The 20,910-nt window shown below is 37.5% G+C and overlaps 1 long non-coding RNA gene across 2 annotated transcripts in view; it reads left to right on the top strand.

Moving 5' to 3' along the window:
* The window catches only part of LOC135417092 (uncharacterized), a 48,129-nt gene that overhangs the window by 12,088 nt on the left and 15,131 nt on the right, over window positions 1-20,910 (top strand). For both annotated transcript variants that reach the window (XR_010431892.1, XR_010431893.1), the window contains exons 2-4: window positions 9,190-9,233; window positions 13,179-13,211; window positions 13,906-13,989. This is a non-coding gene — a long non-coding RNA (uncharacterized LOC135417092). The remainder of the gene's footprint in view (window positions 1-9,189; window positions 9,234-13,178; window positions 13,212-13,905; window positions 13,990-20,910) is intronic.

Raw genomic sequence — 20,910 nt, forward strand, 5'->3', positions numbered from 1 at the left:
TTCAAACTTGCCATCTTTACCATCGACTTCTGAGAGTACTGGTTTACTGTAACTTTGTAGGAAAGTTTTTGTTGAAAAGGCCAAGTGGTTTCCCATCTCATCAAGTGTTTCTTACATATGCTGGCAAGGGCAACATACTGTGCGGATGGACATTTTTAATAAGGTAAATCTATAACAAAGTTCTTTAACATCCCAAAGTGGAGAATGTATTCTTTATGCTACTTTAAGCCTTGCATTGGTATAGTAAATTATGAATTCCATTGTGAATTTTATAATAATTCTTGAATACTTAATTATTTCTGTGATCTAACACCAAATATTAATTAAAAAAAAAAAGAAAAAGTTTTTGCCATACGAGCTGTATGTCTTTTGATCCACACAAGCAAGATGGACCTGCCTTTTCACAGTAGTGTTGTCCACCATGAGGTGGAAATTCTTTCGTTTCCAATTCCTTTGCTGTTTCTTGGTGATAAACCCCTTTAAAACAATGAGATTATCACTGTATGCAGTCTGAAGGCTTGCACAAAATGAAGCAGTGAAAGAACAACATTTGAGGACAGGTCAGCAATAGCACCATGCCAGAACTTCTGTTTAATGGGAATTACTCACTCAGAAGAGGTGAAAACAAACATGAAGGTCTTGAAGGGGCTTACACAGGGTTTTTAGGATTTCTGTCAGTGTTTGCATACGAAATGAGATTGAATCCTATCCCACAGACTGAAAGCTGTGGGATGAAGGGGTTTTTTTCAGCTAATAAATCCTTCTAGTGTTAGCCTTAGGAACCCAAGATTCAGCTTCAGTTTTGTAGCTGTTGGAAAGATAAGTTTGTACTGAGAATGAAAACGCTCTATTTACAGTGACTTAAAGGAAGATGTAAGGACAGATTCTCTGCCAGTAACTGTGTTATGGCACAACTTTGTACCAGTTGACACCATCTGAAAGACTAGAAGGCAGGAATGGTATTGCATGAAAGATGTGAAACCTTGCAGTTTGTCTAGTTGAATCAACGTTTGTGAAGGGGCTCAATTCGGTATTAAAATCTCTATAGCATAAATTATTATTTACTTTGAGTAAAATATCTAGAAGTTCATAAATGAGTCTGCTTTTATCAATTGAATTTGGTGCTGCAATACAAACAAAAATGCATGACCTCCCTAGTTTTTCACATTTCACTATAACCAGCATGGGCAGTGCAGTCTTACATGTAAGCCCAAAGAAATATTTGGGTTTTTTTATTATTATCACATCTTGGACAGTAATACACTGAGAAAATATCATTCACAAATTTTTCAATGACTTCTTCTGAGACAGCTTAATCTATGTTTTCAAGATAAATAAAAAAGTCTGAAAATATTTCTGAAGAATTGCTTGTTCAGTTTTGGTTTGTTTGAAGGGCTGTTCTTCAAACTGGAGGGAGAGAGATATGCTGTCCTAGCAGATTTGACTTATGTTTACAGTAATTTGTTTGGTCACTGTTTATTACTTAATAATCAATCTCTATTATTACATTAATTCTAATTGGGATATGTGAAACATGCAGTGAATTGACCACATGACATCAGTTTACTTGCTGAATAATTTAAGCTATTTCCTTCTAATACCATTGGCTGCAAAGTCATTACTTTTGGCTGTCCTAATATTCTAGTTATATTGATGTTATTTCACTTGTTATTACCTTCTTGACATGAAATTGTTTTTCAAATATGGAAATCTTGCTCAAATGTTTCTACATGACAGAATCCTGCATTAGTCTATAATGTATCATAATAACAAAACAGTGTCACATAAAGCAAATTATTTGTTTTCTAACCCGTGCCAGCCGTCACAGTAAGGGGACAAAAGATGCCAGAAGGAGAATTTTGGTCTCTAATTTTTTATATATTCTTATCCATTTTTACAGAACGCAGGGAATAATCTTGCTGGTAATAGAGAGGCAGAAAACGCACAGGCTTTAAATGGACAGGGTGATTTATCCCACTTCACACTGCTTTATAAGCAGTATGTATCACTCCTGTGAGTAGTCTTCTATTTAAAGAATTGTAAGAAATATATCTTACTATTACTTTTATTGATAAAACAGACAAACCACCTTAATTCATTCTTTATCCAGAGTCTTTTATCACAGCATGGTTGTGATTAGGATTCTGATCACCCTGTGTGCCACTCTGAGATTGAGAGGCTCTGTCTACTCATCTATTATTCTTCATGAAGCAAAGCTCCAGTGTACCATCTGTTTTCTTACTGAATCTTGCATGTAGCTGCAAAGAGCTGGTCACCAGAGACTGAGTCTGGCAAGTAAGCTCTTGGTTTATTGGAGATAGCTAAGCATTCACTGATATTGGCCTGTTTAAGTTTCAGGTGAAAATAAACTACCATTCTCTGCTGTATTTCAATTTATATTTGATCTGTATGTGGTATTTATTTATATTTGACTTTTATTTAATTTAGATCTGATCATAATTGATTTTGTATTTTTTCTTGCTTTTTTTCCCAACTAAAAATCACTTGGAAAAAGAACCATAAATAACCATGCTATAGAGCTTTAATTGAGGACAGGTTTGTCTTGCATCTTATAACAAAACCTGAAGTAGCAAAGGCTGTTTTATGCTGATGGTGGCAGCTCCTTTTGACACGAGGAACAGAGATGGCTCCTGGTGTCATCATGCTCAGATAAAACATGGTATCAGCAAACCACTAGATATACCTGAATGTCATCATCCCATGAATGCTCTTCTTCATCAGGTCACAGAATCACCTTTGCTTTATTTTCAGAATATAGAATTGACAGGGACCAACTGAATCATCCAGGCATTGCAAGTTTACATTACGTTGTACACAGTTGAGGGGCAGGGGTCTGAGCACTACTTAGGGTTGGGATGTGTTCATCTCCAAGGCCTCTCAACATCCCTGCCCTGTGTACCACTGTCTTCTGCTGTACTGAGGTGTAGCTCTACCAAGCTCACTGCCACTGAGCTTTCCTCATCTTCCTTGGGGCTTTTTTCCTTTAAACTACACAATTCTATTGGAGCTTCACAACCTGCAGTATTTTATAATAGTCTGTGCTATTCCCTAAAGAGCAATAGAAAGTAGCTTTGGAGGCTCCTCTTTTTGATCCATTATTTAGAGCCTAATTTGTGCTGTCTGCAATCCCCACATCAGTGCCAGTGGTCCTGCAGTTCTACAAATTCCCTTCAGGACTAGACTAAAATCATAAATCTTTTTTAGGAGGTATTTAGATATCTTCATAGAACAATTTTTTACAATCTGTTCCTCTTACCATGGATTTGATTTTCATAGCAGAGAAGGACTGTCTGAGGAAACAACTCTATTTCTTACAGACTCTCAGCTTCCAGATTAAATTTTTACTTGGCAACAAAACTTCCTTTCCCAAGATGATGGTTAGACTCTATTGGTCCTGGGCTCAACTCAAGCAAACATTTGTGTTTGTACAAAACCTGGCTATTTTCCCCATATGCTCAGTAGGGCTCTGGGAACTGAGCCATACAGAGTCAGCAAGACCTGAAGTCATTAGCTCTGGGCAGATTCTGCATCAAGCAAAGCAAGTTATTAGACTATGTCAGTAGTAGCAAGGGAGTTTATTTTTGCTTCCTGCCTGTAAATGACAGCTTTATAATATGTGCATACTTGAGCAACCAATTTTTTTTTTTCTTTTTTTAGTTTTCTTCTACAGCAGGAGTAAAACCATTCTTTTCCTTAAATATGCCAAGGCCAAGGCTTTTTTTCACTTCCATTTAATTCATTTTGTGATATACAGTGTTTTGTCTGACACGGCAGGCCGGTGATGCCACATGGCAGTTTGATGCTGCATTATTATGATTCAATGCTGCATTATTATGATTCATTCAAACACCATAACTGCACGCACCAATTGACAAAACTTGTCACTGACACAGTCTTTAGCCCTAGCACCTTGAAGTCTAAGTGCTCATGATGCTGCATGGTGCAAATCCACGGAGACAAGGGCATGGTGCTGGCAAGACTTGCGCAGAGGTTTTGCAGGCTTCATCTTTGCATCACCAAGGAATTTTGTGTGGGCTTTAAAGCAGCACGGAAGGCAAATTTGTGAAGTGAGAGGGCGAGGGTGCATATGAGAGTGTAAGTTACACAAGAGGCAGCATTACTCTCCTTCCTGCTGGGTGAAGGGCTCTTGCAGGGAGGCTCAACAGCAGCACAGAGTTTTGATGCCTACTTCAAAGACTACAGGCCTGTCTTAAAGTAGTCCTTGAAAAGTTCATCCAGAATGCTGCCCAAAAGAACACCCTATGGATATAAGCTATAAAGTTATATTGCCATTTTTCACCACATAGTCCCTCTCTGAAATACTTTTTTCTTTTTTTTTTCCTTCTTCCCCTATTTTTTTCTTTTGTTTCATTTTTCTTTTCCATTATTTTTGATGTTGAGTAGCTCCAGGAACATGAAGCATAAGGTTTTTCAAGACACTTAGAAGCAGTTGTCTTTAAGTCTTCAAATAGGAGCTAAGAATCTCATGCTGCATATTATATAAATAGCTGGGAAGAACAAAACCCTTCAAAGAGAGTGAAATCTGAAGACTAAAAATGATATGTCAGAAATTAGTCAACAAAAAGGTGAGATTTATTCAGGTACTTATTCAGCCGCTGACCTGGGAACTATATAAATTGGTATCAGTGCTACAAGTGCAGATGTAACAAAAGGAACTTTTTTTTATCATAATGGCTATCCCATCCAGTTGCCTCCTATACTCATCAGTGCCACTAGGGCCTTGCTAGAGTGAGGACATGTATCAAAGGAAACCAAATGACATCAGGCCTTTTACTGTCACCTGTGACTCTTGCCCATGGTGCTGTGAACCTCTTATCAAGAAAAGCAGCTTCAGTTTAAGACTAGAAGTCGTTTGCTGTATCTAGAGGAATGGATAAGGCGATGGGGGGGCCTTCCTTTTCTAACCTATGGTCTCCAAAGCAGCAACAATCTCAGAGACATGAGTTTCTGCTTCTGCCAGCACTGTTTGCTCCTCTCTCTTTGTGGGTGTTTCATTTTGTCATCTCTCCAAAAGAGCTGTTATCTTCAACACCAGCTGAAAAAAACCCCAACATTTTCTTACATAACCAGCCTAAACAATCACTAACAGTGGTGGTTTGCCACGGAAATTGGCAGACTTATATTTCTTTACTTAGAACCTCAAACCTTGTTTAACCACCTCATATCGTGGGATGACAAGGTCATGTTAGAAATTTGACCAAATGAACCCATTTATGCTGCTGAGATCATCCACATCACAGTGTAGTAGTTGGGTAACGCTTCTCCTGTAACTATGGGTGCACTGTGAAAACCCTCAGGCTGGAAGAGGCTGTAGGCAAGGAAGTTTGTCATCTGAATTTCTGCAACCCCCCTCCCCACCGTGCACACCAGGTCTGGCTTCTCCCTACTGTTTGTTTGTTGGGAGGGGTGTTAATAATCATTCTTCAGTTATCAAAGTTGTTGTTGCTTCTTAGTAAGTTGCAAAATGTATTATCTAACTAAATACATGTCTGCAATAGAAAGGAAAAAATTAATTAAAGGGGATACCTGCTGCTTTCAGTTCTGACATCAAAACCATGTGTGATATAATCCCACTGGTCAGAAGAAGCAGACTGAGCTGCTAATGGATGTGTTATCTGTGAAATACAGCTATTGCCTCTCTACAGATTGCTTGGGGGAAAAATACAAAACAGTGAATTCTCACATTTCAGACTCCCTCTTGATAAAAATAAAAAAATTTGATTATTCAAATATATGCTGACTGAAAAACAACATTCAAAATAGATATTAAAAAACTAAATGGAAAGATGTCTTCATGTTTAGGACCCAGAGAAGGAAAGGTTCCTATTCATGATCATTGTTGCACTAAAGACTCTGTCTATGGCACATACTCTGTCAAACCAGATGCTCAAATGGCCACTCAACATTGAAATCAACTTGGTGGTCTGAAGATCCTTAAGCAGCTCTTGAGAATGTGAATTTGGTTCCCGTGGATCAGTTCCCTGTCTATAAAGGATCAAAAAGTAGTTTTCTGTTTCACAGTATGCTTCATAGATCCATTGTCAGTAAATGCAACACTTTCATGATGGAGACCATAGCAGAACATTGTCATGGATGTAACAATCAAATTTTTAACTTTTCTGTGTTCAACACCTACATCTGAAATTCATATGGTAAGCTATTTCAATCGAAAAGTTAAAGAAAATAAAATTATAGAAATACAGAAAATATAGATTTTTATTTAATAAAAATTAAAAATAATTGAATTCTAAAAATATTGTGTTAAACTTCATTCCATATGAAGGGATTTGAATTTTGTTATAATTGCTTAAAAGCACAGGCAGTATAAACACATGGACTTGATGCATGAAACTTGGCTAACTTAAGCAACTGTCACACTCATAGTGACAGCAACTGGAAGTTGTCTCCTCTTGTAGAGAAAGAGTAAGTTAGAAAAGCGAAGGTTTTTGTGGTTGAAACTTCCCTTTCTGTGGTGATGACTTATCAGTGTCTCTTAACTTACAGCTTTTATCATGAAATGTGTATGAGAGGGATGAGCAAGTTTATAGAAATAAGGCAGCGACTACATACTTCATTTTATTTATTTAATATCTTGAATTATTAAAAAGATAGGTGGCACTTGGAAGATAGTTTCTATTGTTGTATGAATTATCAACCAGCAAAAGGAGCAATGTGTTGACAGATATCTTGACCGTGAATTACAATTTCAGGGATGGAACCATGAAGGATAAAAAAAGAGTGAATTCTGGTGTATTTATACCTAGAGTGAACAGAAGCCTACAGATACATGAGAACAATGTAAATGGGCATTAATTATTTTAGGATTAATTCCTTTTTAAACAATCAAATGTAGAAGGTCACAAAGTAGAGACTCTTTGCTAAATGACATTTAACACTAGGACAAACTCTCTTGGTAGACTGGTAACAGGCTATAGTGCTTTTAATCCATAGGTCATTGACTTGAATCCATCACAAAATGCTAATGATTAGTGGAGGGTCAAGGATCTCTTCACTGATCTAGACATTTATGTTCAGAAAAGGGCAAGAAAATACAAGAATAAAATGAAAGACAAAAGAAAAGTTAAAAAAAAAAAAAAAAGAAAAAAATTGATCTTTTTCTATTACAAAATATCGAAAAAAGATTTCCTTAAGGAAATTGCCTGTCTTTGCTTATAAAGGTATCATTGGAAGAAAAGTGTTATATTTACTTTTCAGATAGTACAGAGTCAAGGAATAGATTAAAAAAGAGCATTATATTGCACTATATTCCCTAATTCACGAATGAAAGTAAGTGACTTTAACATCTACCTTGGACTAGGAATTTTGATTCAAATCTTTTCATCTAATGATGTTATTTTTGTGCAACTATATTAGTTTTTTTAATTGCTTTGTTGTGTTATTTTCTTTTTTTTCCTGGTCATGGACAACTGAACCAGAACTAAGATTTGATTAAACCCCCTTTATCTAAGCTGTTTGACTCAGAATAGAATCAAATCTAGAACAATTGCTCTGTGAAGAATTCCACAGCCACAGTCGAAGAAAAGTAAAGCCTTATTTCCTCCAGCCTTGTATTGTGCTCCACTCAAATACTGACTGCGAGGAGATGTCCACATGGAGATTTAAGCGTACTCTAAATATGCAGCATATATTTCTCTGCACAGCATTCTCACATAAATAATCCAAAGAGTATCAGGCCTTGAAATATATCTACTTGCAGGCTACACTCGCAGCTCCTATGACATCTCCCTGCTGGACAGTTACTCTTTTGCTGTCACTGGGTTTTACATTCTTCCAACTCTCAGCAGAGAAATTACACCAGTCACAACTCTGTCTGCAGCTCTAGAGTATGGGGGTTCCTCGTTTTTTGAGATGAAAATTGTCTGAGAAAATTGATAGTGTTTTTCTTGTGTTTTGATTCAGCCTCTTACTAGCACTGCCCTTGCCCAGGCTGCATGTGGAAGGCCCTACTGTATTCAGACCCCATTCAGAGCCACCTCACAGAGTTTTTATTGCTGTCACCTTTGCAGAGAAACTTCATGTTGTCATGCAGAGCCAAGCTCCGATTCAGCAGAGCTGGTCTCCTTTGCACTGCCCACAGTGGGCCAAAAGCAGAGCTCCCACGTGGGTATTGGTTCTGCAGAGCATGTGACTGTGCCAGCTCTGCCTGGAACCCAGAACATCTCACTCCTGCTGAGGACCTGAGTCAACACCAAGTCTCCCCTTCATGCCACCCACTCCTCAGAGATCCTTCCTCCAGTGCTGCAGTCATTTTTTATGGTGAAATTATTTGAGGCTAATTTAGGTCAGGTAAAGAGCAAACTTTGAACTAGAATTTCTTAAGCATGCAGCTTGTTGTTGGAACTAGTGAAATTTTAGTAATTAATTAAGTCTGTTAATTTAGATACAATTCTATCAAAGACATCAATTTTTTCAGGTGTCTTTCGGAAAAGTTGAAAATGCTGCTGCTCCTACTTTCCCCTTTTGCACTAGCAGCTCCCTATCACAGTAAAGACATTTTTCACAGTAGAAAAAGAGGGTATTTTTATTTTCATTCTTCTGTCTTTACTATATCCTCTTCCCCAACTCAGACCTCTCTGTTTCTGACAAAGTGTCACTGAGAGTCAGTGACTTTCTTTATCCTCAGCTCAGCTCCCCAACAGGTTATTGAACGTGTTTCAGCATTCTTAGTTGCCCATCCACTTCTGCAATGAAACAGACTTTGTGATCCACAGTGGGAATGGTAGACATAAAAATAATAACAGACAAACTGGCAACCAGAAGCTGTCTACACTGCCACAATTATGCTGTTATATGTACTTCTGGACACTGGATAACCTGCATGGGGCATTATTTTTCAGGTTGTTAATAACATTTAATGAAATTTTGACTCCTGTGCAGCATGATTAATTTGAGTACTGTCAAGAACTAAATTCACACCATAACTCCTGACTTTTCATAAAAGAAAGTTTTCTTTAACAAGTTAAATAGCAAAATGATAACTGTGGGCAAAGACTTTCATTTAATTAGTATTTATTGATCTGCCTGTGGTCCAGCAAGTGGATCCAGCCACATCTAACAGACAAAAATCATATCTGCTTCCTTCTGCCAAAGTTTATAAACACTCTTTCTGCTTCTTTGTTGCAACAGCATAGATCTTCAATAGAACCACGAATGACCACGTGAACTCAGAGGTACACTCTTAACTGAATTATCTTAGCTTTCTTAAATAGTTTTAAATGCCTAATTTTTTGTTAATTAAGCTCTGGACAGATGCTTTTATTCAGCAGAAGGTTTTAGGATGCTGTCCTGTGCAGCTTCTGGGGAGCATTGCTGGACCATTCTGCTTTATAGCTCATCACCATTATCTCTCATTAAGAGACTACCCTGCTCAGAGAACAAGGAAGGTTTTCTCATCCTCATTATTTTCCGAACCACTAGTTCCCTGGCAAGAATATTTGTAAATCCAAGTTGTTCATTATGATAGCTAGACAAAAATGTGATCTAAAACTATTGCCATATAAAACAAAAAACAGATTCGGACATAATGGTCATGTTTTTCATAAAATGTGAAAAACATTAGCAATTGTGTATTTATAGCTTAGAAAATACTCTTTAGGTCACAGGTATTTATGTACCTAAATGCAGAAGATACTAACACTTTAATTCAAATGTAATCTGTTATCTCTTTGCTGCTTTGTTAATCCTAAGAAGTTTAGAGACCATTAAATTATAAAACTCTGTTATTAGATGCAGTAAAATGGGGAAAATCATTTGGCAAGCCACACAGAGAAAGTAATATGAATTTACTGAAAACTCTGTACATCTTATCTGAAAAGAGATCAATTACAGGCTAAAAATCTCTTTGGGCTATATTCTGTGTTTTTAAAATAGGTGATGTAATTTGAATGTGCTGCTTTCAGACTATTAAAAGGCTAAGTAAGCCATACCTAAATTTTTATTTTGCTATTCTGGTTAATAGTTATATTGGCAAATATCTTGCAGAAACAGGCATGGAATGCTTTACTCTACATACCATAGCACCCTGGTAGTGTGTGCTTGTAAAAGGAAAACTGAACACATGCAACAGACTCAAAATGAGTAATTCACACCTCCTCTCTTAAGCACTTAATACAGCAAATCAGGAGGCTGTCTGGGTCTACATGTCACAACACAAATGTCCAGACTGAGCCTGAAGAGGCTAATCTGCACCCTCTAGTGACCCAAACTAGTTGAAACATTGGCAGCTACAAATTACTAAATGACTTGGAACATTTCTCCCCTAGTCAAGACCTTTATTGCTCTATTACCGTTTTAGGGCAAATAGTCAAAAATTTCAATAAAATTGAGAAAAATGAACCGCACCAGGATATGTAGAAGCCTCCACAAACCTTAGATGTTGACATCCCCCAGCTGCCAACCCAGCCATGAGCAGCTGTACAAGGTGTAAAACAGGCCCATAACTTCCAGGCTGTTTGCTCAGTCCTCCCTGCCACCCATCCCCAAACTCGGCAATCCCAGATCACAGACCAGGGGGGTGGGTCTGTGAGCTCCAAGCAATCCCTGCATTGCATTTCCCTGCCAGGGGAGGGTTGTGCCGCTCCCAGCTTCCTGCAGCCATGCAGCAGGGTTGTTGTACAGATTAGCCTGGGGCAGCCTTGAGTGCATCTTCCAAAAATAAAGGCAGTTATAGTAATCTGCTGTGGCAAGCATGCGTGTGTATGATACTCATTTACTGCAAGCCTAGTGATTTAATAGGATTAAATTCTGATCAGCAGAGAGAAGATTGATCATAGTAATGAGAAGATGGGTAGAGTACATCTGGCTCAATGGCAAACTGGCTTGAGGAAGAAAGTGATAGAGTTCAGTGTCCGTTATGAAGGAATCATATTGGACCTCAGGCTTATTCACTATATTAAGTGAGCAACACTGTAGGAAAATTGGATCGGCTAGCATTCCCTTTTTTAGGTAAGCATCTAATGCTTTGCTGTGATACTTTATTCGTTTTTCAGTACAATGCATGAAATGAAATGTTCAAAATAATATGGCCAAAAAAGCAGATTTACAAACAGAAGAATTCCCAGCCCAGTAGCCAGTGTAGTACCATATAATGCAGTGTTGGGTGAAGATTATCATGAAGCGATTTTCATGGCTGGATTCAAAATGTATGCTGTCAGTAGTCCTGTTTTTAGTAGCAGTGAACCTGACAGGGAAATCATCTGAGAAAGAATAGACTCCCAGTGTTGTCAAACTGCAAGGCAACTCTCCAAAAGGGACAGCTTGCAGCATACAGATGAAGTAAAGGAAACTACAGGGGATTGGACTATGGTAAAGTATAGTATAGGTGCTCATTACTTAGAGGTAAAGCAAGCAGAGAAAGAAAGTTTAAGCAGTGGACTCCAGGGAATTACTATGGAGAATAATTAAAAATTTGGAGGAATGCTAATGTGCTGAAATAAGAAAAAGGGGAAATTTAAAGATTAGGAGGAAAAAAGTAGGTCAAGGGAGTAGAAAAGGCAGTGAAACCTGACGACTGCAAATGTGCTTTCCCACCCTCCTGGCACCCTTGGAGTTGATAAGGAGAGATTGGCAGAAAGCAGGCAGCACGACCAGCATATCCAAGTGCAAGCAGCAGACACTTAATGAAAAACAGTAATTGGAAAATGTCCACTTCAAAACTACTTTTGCCAGAGGTGTTTTGTTGGGGTTTTTTCCCTGTTCTATTTTGTATTCTAGAACTTCATTGTTGGGAGGTTTTGCTGGTTTTTTTGTTGGCAGAGGGTTTTGTTTTAATGTGGCCATTCTGTCATCTTTGCATTGCTGCATTTCAGTTTTGATTTCCTGCTTTGAAAGTGTAATAGGAATTTAGTTAAACCTGAAAGTTTATCATACAGTGAACGTGCAATTTTTAAACTTAGGGATAATCTTATCAAGAAATCAATACATGACTTCAGGAAGTGTGAAAAGTCATTTAACAAAAGGAAAATCAAGATTTTTTTCAAAAGCTGCAAACATCTTTTTTATGCCATTATATTTTAATTTTACCACATTTAATAATAGGTCTCTCCAAAGGGTCCATCTTTTTTTAGTTCAAGCCATGAAGCAGAAGTAGTAAATAACAACTTCCCTAATGTTCATTATCTGATTAAAGAAATTGAGGCATGTAACACTGCAGAGGTTAAAAGACAGGGAGGATTAAAGGATGAGTGTAGCTAATTAAGGAACCAGGCCTGCAAACAATTACATACATGGTTAACTTTAAGCACTTCAGCATTAATAGGACTACTCACATGCTTAAGTTAAGCACATGTGCTTGTGAACTGGAGCTTGAAGACCACATCCTATGAGATGTTGAGAACATGTTAAACACTGAAGGCAACAGGATTGCCCTGATTCCAGTGGGAGCTGGATATTGTGCACTTTCCAGTACCAGGCTTTGGGATAGGGTATCACAGGCTAATTGGGAAGAGGTTGTTGACAGAGTTTTCACAATAAGTCTTCCTAGGTAAATACTGGACTGCATTTTTTTCAGAAGCATTCTGAATCCAGCCTTTACTGATGAGCATTTATTTTTAATAATCTTCCCAAGATCCATACTGAAACTAAGAACATTTTTTACTCTATCAGTCAGCAGTATAGGGTAAAAAAGACAAGCTGAAAAGGATCTGTTCCACTAGGGCGGGTTGGTACAAGGTATGCTGCCTGCAAGAAGTGGGTTTCAACAAGGTTCAATTTTACTTCTCGAGCTCCACTTTATGCAGTAGCATAAAGTGAGCTACCTCATTCACACATTTGGGGTCATGTCACAAGTAACAACCCTATATAGCCAAAACCTCATGCCCAAAGGACATATAGCAAGTCTATATTTGATCCAGACATCCATTGTTCCCCAGGAGATTGAAGTCAGTACCCCTTGTCTCTCCTGTAGTGATGATATTTCTTAATTCAGAAAAAGCACATTATCATTGATCCAGTAGGATTTCTTCAGTTTGCCAGTTTAAATTTTAGAAGCACGAGTATCTGTAAATTAAACAAGCAAAGGAATCAAATGTGGTTTAGTCACATCTTCTGACAGTCTTAACTGCCCACTCTAGCTGGGAAAATATTTCTTACACTGTGTTTTGTTTGCTTTTTCCTAGGAAGAAGGAATGGCTATGGATACGCTCTCTTGGGTTTGTTGTTTTGTTTTTTTTTTCTTCTCCTAGTGTGCCAAAAGGAGAGAGTTTGTTTGGCATCATGTTCTACGTCGTTTATGGTCTTTCTGTATCATTTCCAGAGAAAGAAATAGTTGTTGACACTGATTCCGAAATTAGGATTAAACTGTCAGCATTATAACTGCCAACCAGTTGAGCAGACAGTAAAATGATGAAAAGTGAGAAGACAGCCTTGTCTTAGGCTGACTGTATCTCGGTGTCGTATGGTTTCCTCAGCTGGAATCCATTAAAATGATTTAATTTTATTTATTTATTTGTTTTTCAATTCAAAGGAGATGACCTTTTTAAACTAAGCTCTGTAAAAACTTCAGGTGTTTTCTCAGCTGTTGTCTTCACCAGTGAGACTCCAGTAGTAGTGGCAACTGGGAAAATTCAAAGGCTGGGAGGGGAAGGCATGGAGGAGAGGAGGAATTGACTTGATTGATTGGGCTATTAGAGAAAATGTCCTTTGACACTGAAACTCTTCATTATTGTTGACTGTCTGAGGCAGTCTCTGAAGAGACAGTGGGATTTACAGGGTTGCACTGGTTGTTGTTCCCCTTTGTGGTGCAAAGTCTGGAGCAGACCACATGGGAGGTTTTAGATGCCAGGAGTAATATGTGGCTACTCAGCATTAAATTCCTACTCACTACAAAGATCTGTCATTTCACAGAGACATCATGCTCCTCACTTTCAGTAAGTTTTCCATACCCTGGATGAGAAAATAGCCTCAGCCTAAGAACTCCTCCAGAAGAAGGTGAGATTTGCCTGTCTTCCTCCTCAGCTCTCACATTAGGCAGGTAATGCTGGAAATTATTTCTTTTCTGCCTTTATAAGAGAGTGTCCATTAGGAAGTCACAGATTCTCCCCATTGTGTTTATTTGCCCCACTCGCACACTCCCAAAGCACATTTTGAAAAAAAAAAAAGTTTTCATAAAAGATAGAATTCACAAATAACATTTTCAGCAGTACCATTTGTGCAGTCATAACCCTTATGTTGTCACTGTGGATGCCTCTGTTAGTATAAGAAGGGCTAGATGACAGCCTGACATCCTCCTTTTCTGCAGTCATCTTGTCATGGTATCTTGCTTCTCATAGCAAGATACTGGTGTTTTGGCAAATTTTAGTTAAATTTTAAAGACTACTGCCACAACTCTAGTGCCCCTGAAAACAGGAAAGGATAGTTTCCATAGCCTATCCAGAGGGTTGGCAGCCTACCTATCATTCCTGTATTAGTACCTGCACATCATTCCCATGCCACCCAGAGTATTCTCTGAGAGCCTCCACCTGACACGCAGGCTTTGTGCAAGACTCAGCAGGAATATCTCAAAGCTGGTTCCTGTGCACCTGAGAGGCCATTGCTGGTTCCTTCATCTTTGTTGTTCACTTCATTGAGACACCTCAGGGTGGATGCCTCCTAGAAGCTGTGAGCATCTGCACAGTGATGTGTGCCAGGCTCACCTGGCCCAGCCTCTACCAGAGCGACCTGCCAGCTGCAGCTTTGGGTTGTGGAGCATAGAGAAAAACTTTGCCTTTGCTCTGCCCTGGAGTCACTCCTTAGAATTTCCAATGACAGTATCTTCCAAAGGCCCTAATTCTTCTTAAACCTTGTGTAATTCAACATCAAAGATCATATCCAGCTGTGCTCACTCTTGCTTTTTTCCCTCTTCAGATCCAAATCTGTCGCTAACTGCATTTTCAACTTTTTCAAGTTCCTGTGTCTTTTGAAGTGTCACTATGCCTGTGTTCCCCACAGCCTATTCCCCAACCTGCTTTGCACTGTTATCAAGGACTGAGTGATCCTTTGTCCCAAATCCTCAAAGGAATATTTCAGTTCTTTCTTTATACATTTATGAGACAGTTCTGTCCCTTGGCCTGTGCACTTCTTAATTTACTCTTAACATTCGATGCATTTTGCTATGGGCACTTAAAATTCACTCTTAACTTTCCTCATTTCAATCAACATTCACACAGGGACGCTTATATGTGTCTTGAATTGTCATTTTATTAAAACCCTTTGCTCTTTTACCATTTAAATTTCCATTCTGTATAATATCATTTGCATTTGCATGGTACCTTCCCCCATAAAAGACAAAAGTTTTTATTCTCTCTTAACAGATGAGTAAAATGGAATCAGAGAGATTAGAAAGATGTCTTTGCAGCTCAGTACAACTATATAGTCTCCAGTTCATGAGCTTAATTGCATTGGAGCAAAATATTGTAAGCACTATAGATTGACATGTAAATCAAAGTGATATAAATCACAGATCTGAATCATGGAACCTTTATTTGAATAACTTCTTTTACTCTTGGTTTTCATTTGACTTATCCTTGTTATTCTAAAAATGCTTGCTCTTAAAGTTGTGCATAATCCTTCAAAAGTGGAACTGCACATAGCCTTTATTTCAGGTGGATATTTCTTACTACATACTGTTCATATATGTGTTTACTCAAGCAGAAATTTTAACATATATTAATTCAAATTCTATTGTGGAAACCTTAATTTACATTAGAAAATATTTCAATTTTATTAGACAAGGTATTTTTCAATTTGTATCAAGCTGAATGTACAATTACAGCATAAAAGATGTACAAATTGAGATTTAGAAAATATGTTATTAGTAACCCAATTTTTTCTTAATTACCCAATAGCATCATTTATTAAAACATATATTAGCATTACATTTGTATTAACTACACTTAGCGAATGGGAAGTTTGTTTCTTGTCACTCTAAGCCACATATTAGGAATATGACAATCAGGTGCCTGCTTCCAAAGAAATCGATGGATACAAGGTGACCTGTAGGTAGTCTTGAAAATTCCCAGAGGTATCTGTTTCCAGTCAGTGCAGTTTTGAAAAATCTCATTATGCCTCTACTGCATAGAAGATATATTTAATCAGTAATACATTATATATGTTGTTAATAAAAAAGTTGAGATAGAGTAAAACTAAATTAATATTTAAATTAATATTTAGGTGATAATTTGAAAAATAACATTTTTAACTCATTCTTAAGTAGGATACTTATTAATTAAACATGGTTTTGTTTAGCAGTAAATTATACTAAGTCCAAGTCTTAACACATGCTTGGTCCACACATAATTTCACATTAAATTTTAAATAGTTTTAAAATTAATCTGTTTTTTTTTTATATATTTTGCATGACTTCTCTGAAAAAAAGTATTTTCATAAGCTGTTCTTCCCTTGAGCTAGCAGTGAACTTCAGGAAACTTCTCAGATTTTCTCAGTCCTGAACCCTGGTTTCTATCCATGGTTGTCAAAACCCTCTCAAACTCCCTGACAGCTGCACTCTCACTATGTGATTCCTCAGCCCTTTCCCATGCAGGTTATTCTACTGTTGCTTATCCTTTAAGCAGACTTTTATTAGAAAGTGATGAGCAAGCTTTTCAGAGTCCTAGATCTTTCCCCAACTAACACAACAAGAAGAAACAATCAGAAAAAAAAATAGAGTAATTTTCTGTGGGGTCTGTGTGCACAAAGTGTGTAGCAAGAGATGTGAGAGGAACCAGAAATGGCAGATGGGGGAGAAGGATGGGGCCAGCCTGGCCATGAGAGGGCTAAGGGCCACACGGGGCAGCCACCCTCTGAAAACCCTCCGACCTGAGGGAGCGCTCCCATCAACAGCCATGTGCCAAAAGCTCCACTTAACCTGCACTAACACAGAGACCAGAAAACATTCCCTACCAAAGGGTATTTTTTACAATGTGACAATTGTCATGCTGCGCACAAAGAAAAGTAGACATTTCAGTTTGACATACTAAGAATTACTATTTCAACTCTAACCAGTAATTTTAAATAATTTCCATTTTATTCTAAAGAATGACATTTTAAGAGCTTTAAGAAAGAAATGTTTCATAATTTAATCAAAGGAAATGTTTCATCATGTTAATTTTTTTCTTTCTTTCTGCTTTCCTTTTCCTTGCAGCTGGCTGCAAATGTGAGTGTTCTTTTGTTTTGTTTCAGGTCAATCCAATACAATTTTAATTTTGACAGATCTTCAGGCAAATCACAGTATCTGTTATTTATACTATTCTATCTGTTAAAGCAGTGATATTCACTGCTCACCACTTTAAGGACAAATTGAGGCCCTAATCCTGTAAAGACCTACCTATTTTTATGGGTAGAACTGCTTACCTGGCATAAAGTTAATCACATTAAGCTTGTAAAGAACTAGACATCCTAGAATGGAAAACATTAGAGATGTGCAAAGTAGTATTTTGACTTTCAAACACTTCTCCCTTTCTCTGCTTTCTCCTCAGAAGGATGAGGGACTCATTCAAATGGAATTAAAAAAAATTAGTTAGAATCTCAGTTCTACATATTTTCTTTCATTGTTTGCAGAGAACATATTCTTGTTATTAGTTGTAGGTCAGTTTAAAATAATGTCTGCCTGCTCAATTCAGCTTCAAATATTTTATTCCAATCATTTAAAATACCATATAAATAGAGGGGGTAAGAGCTGGGCAGACACATAGAAAATTATTGCTCACCTTAGTTCAGAAGGTGCTCTGAGTAAATCTTTTTTTTACAGCTGGGATAATGCCCTATTTGCTCTCCTTTCTCTCCTCTCCTCTTCAGGCCACAGATCCCAGAGTTTCTGACCAAAACAAAAGACACTGTGCTCTTTGCTAAACCTTCTTTGCCCTCTCCTCTACCCGAAGTGCCTGGGAGCATGCCTCTGCTGGAGATTTCACTCAGTGTTACAGGTTGTGGGGGTTTCCAGCTGGCTCACTTTCATTTTTTTTTATGTGGAAAGCAAAAATTGTACACAACTTGAGAATGCTTTACATTCAAACAAGTGAGACAGAGTGAGGAATAGGCTTAAACTCAGTTTTTTGCCTCAACCAGAATTTGAAATAGGCTTTTTTCAAAATATATTCTAAAAGAGCAAGGGAGATGTTAATTTTGGCATCCCCAGTTCCACCTGGGTCGTACTCCTCCTAATTTCTTCCTTTTGCTCTAATTTTCAACCTCTTTGCTGTAATCTGGCTGCACTTTCTCATCAAGTAGTTCTCATCACTCAAACAGTGGCACCCTCAGAGACCCACGTGCACAATACCTCACAGATACAGATTGGAAACAAAAGGTATTGTTCCCACGCTGGGAAAGACAGAAATAGAAGTTAAGAGAAAAAGATTTCCTAGGACTGGGAAGTCTGAGAGCCATTGAAAGCTCTAAGGCAGCCAGGTATAAATCCATACCTTTATGCTGCAAAAACAGCTTGACTTTTGTGTGGATAGTGTCAGGCAGGTTCTGCAGTGCCAGAGCGTCACTTGTGTACAGCTGATATTGTGACATTCCTCAGGACAAAATGTAGATTTTATTCTTGGGGTAAGAGTTCAGGTTTAAACATACACTGGAGTTGCTGACCATGGTTTGTCATTTAGGGTGCTCCAAGGGTTAGATTGGGCTCTGCCAGTGCAGGTGCTCAGCCAGAGTGGCTCTGAAGGCTTGTCTTCATTGCCTTTGCAGTGATGTCAGACCAGCCTGGCTGCCAGAGGCCCTAGTTCAGAGTCAAGACATGCTGACAGAGGGAATTTTTTGGCTGGTATAACTGCACCACATTCCTGACTGACATAAGTGAAGACAGCATTTTTCTGCCGACACAGCTGAGCACACAGAAGAGGTCTGCCAGTGTAGCTAAGAGAACCAGAAGTGTGGATTAATTTTTAAACCTAAAAAATAATTATCTGTCATGATTGTTCCAGAAATCTTGAAAATATAACGCCAAAAGGCTCTAGAACTATAAAACAAATTTTAAAGTCAAGTTTAAAATTAAAAGTTCTCATTATTTTCAGTAGTGGGGAAGCATAGGTCATGATTTATTTTTTCTTGCAACTAGAAACATTGTTTGAATCATGAGAGCCCTTCCCTTGTGCCCTGAAACCATTGCAGCCAGTGGAGTCATATGTTGACACAAGTCTCCATTACTTGAGCAGAATCAGGGTGTAAATAGCATATAATGTCTGCTTAAAGGTTCAAACTTCTTTTTTTTCAGTCTTCCTGTTACTTTTCAGGAAATAAAGGATTATTGGTACCTCATTTCTCTAAGTACCCTAAGTATTGGTTTATCAGACAACAAGGATTTTTTTTCATTAAAAATTGATGGTATAGAAAATAGTTAGCATGTAATTGACAGAAAAACACAGAAAAAAAATCTTCTTATAAATCCTCATAACATGTCACTAGTGACAATCCTAATAAAAGTTATCTCAAGCCAGAAGATTAAGGGATTTTTTAACAAGTAAATACAGAAGCAAAGAAGAAATTTAGACATTCAGGTCAGGCTTTCATATAAGTAAATATATTCCTTAATTTATTAATGAAGTTCAGAATCCTGATAAATTGTTTATTAAACAGAACTTCAGTATCTTTTGTGTCTGTAGCTGAATGTATTTTAAAGAGTAAGAAAGTCAATACATGAAAGATTAAAATACTGTGAATCACTAGTCTGTCACAGCAGGGTGGCCAAGTCTGCTCCCATTAAAGCTGTCATCGCCATGTTACCTAGAATACTTACGTTCAGAGACTGAGATAAATGTATACATGAAATATTTTAATATAATCAAACAACAAAAATCAAAGTAACCATTAAAAATCTTGCACATCAATGTTCTGCTGCAAATGTCCATCTTCTAATTTAGTACACATTTCAAACTTACCATTCATGAATTGGAAAGAATTCAGGCTTGCCATTCATTCAGGCTTGCCACTGATGCAAATACAAGGCGTATTCAAACAAGTTATGACTGTAATTGTGTTTTGTGCTCACTTGACTTAGATCTGAAAGTTTTTCCACACAGCTTGAACAACACACTAAGTTGCTGATAAGACACTCAGAAGCAACTATATGTCAGGATACATAAAACATCTTTAAGCTCAGCACTGTTTGCTTAGAAAAGTAGCCTTTCTGGTTGAAATTTTGCTAGAGATGTTTTTTTTTCTTTTGCATATTGTGTTTTGGCAATAAGAATTTCAACCATTTTAAATGAGAAAGATTGAAATGTCTTTTTTTTTTTTTTTTTAGAATAGATAATACAAAATGTAAACAGTTAACAGGATTGAGGTGTAATTATACACAACTGGCACTGTAAACAGCTCAAGTTCTCCAATCGAGTAGTAGTTTCATATCTTAGTCTTACATCTTTTATAAAGGAATGGCACACATGGAAGACACTTTACACGGAATGCATTGTTATGACAGTAATTCCTTTATGCTACCTTATTTTATGTAAAGATGTCTGTGAGGTGTCAGGTGAATACACAGTTATTTAATAGCATTTATCAGTTTATTGCAGCTTGTGAATCGGTATGAGTGTACATGCTTGTATACAATATATGTATATAATACATGCTGCATTTTAATACCCAGCTAGCTATTCAAATTACTACACCTTACTGGAGTGGAGTGCAGTAAATTTTGGCATTTAACCACATTATGGTAAGTTCCAAGAAAGAAAAAAAAAAAAAGAAAAAAAGGCTTTTAGCATGTCTGTTGTACCACAAGTGACCAAAACCATTTAATACTGAAGTTAAATAATGTGCTATAGCCACAGACATACTGAGAGAAATATCTAGCCAAACTTTGGAATAGAACTGAATTTTTCATAGGCCACTGTAGCTCCATATTATTAATCTTTATGAGCACATAAGAGC

The sequence above is a fragment of the Pseudopipra pipra genome, chromosome 7, assembly GCF_036250125.1.
Source record: "Pseudopipra pipra isolate bDixPip1 chromosome 7, bDixPip1.hap1, whole genome shotgun sequence".
Taxonomy (NCBI): Eukaryota; Metazoa; Chordata; class Aves; order Passeriformes; family Pipridae; genus Pseudopipra; species Pseudopipra pipra.